Genomic DNA, 627 nt, shown 5'->3' with positions numbered 1-627 from the left:
CCCAAGGTGAACGCGTCACAGAGACCGGGTAATACAAGGCCAATACTCAGGAGCCATCTTTTAATATTCATGCTTTTACACCGAAATGGTTATTACGCCACGTTCCCGAAATGCATTGTGGGTCTGTCCGTTCTGTCGGCTCTGTTGCCTGCGTAAAAAAGTTAATTTTTTTTTTACTTTTCAGGCAGCAACGGATCCGTCGGCCAATCAGATCGCGTTCCCCATACGTCAGACACGCCCTCCGTGATCCTTCAACCGAGTCGTGTAGTGTGTGAACCCGGCATTAGTCTATGTTTTGTTGTCTGTGAGCAAAGCTCAATTCCAGAGTGCGTCAGTGGAATACAGTTGGAAAAGGTGACTCTGGGTGTGGGCCTAATTGTGAAACTTTCCTTATATTCCTGATCCAGAAGTTGAATCTGCGCTGTGTCATTGTGTTCACTGCAGTCGTCGGCTCGGTCCAGAGTGATTAAACGTTTCAGGAATACACCCCATCCGCCCTCTGGCTCCGCTCTGCGTGAGGAGAGGAAAACGGTTTGTAAAATCCTTTTGATGGCGGTGGAAACGTGTCTCGGTGCAGGTTGAATCCCTGGCACCAGTAGAAGTTCTGGCCGAACAACTTTTTGTTAA

The sequence above is a fragment of the Gadus morhua genome, chromosome 4 (genome assembly GCF_902167405.1).
Source record: "Gadus morhua chromosome 4, gadMor3.0, whole genome shotgun sequence".
In the NCBI taxonomy this organism is placed as follows: domain Eukaryota; kingdom Metazoa; phylum Chordata; class Actinopteri; order Gadiformes; family Gadidae; genus Gadus; species Gadus morhua.
Note: the sequence above shows the minus strand (reverse complement) of the source record.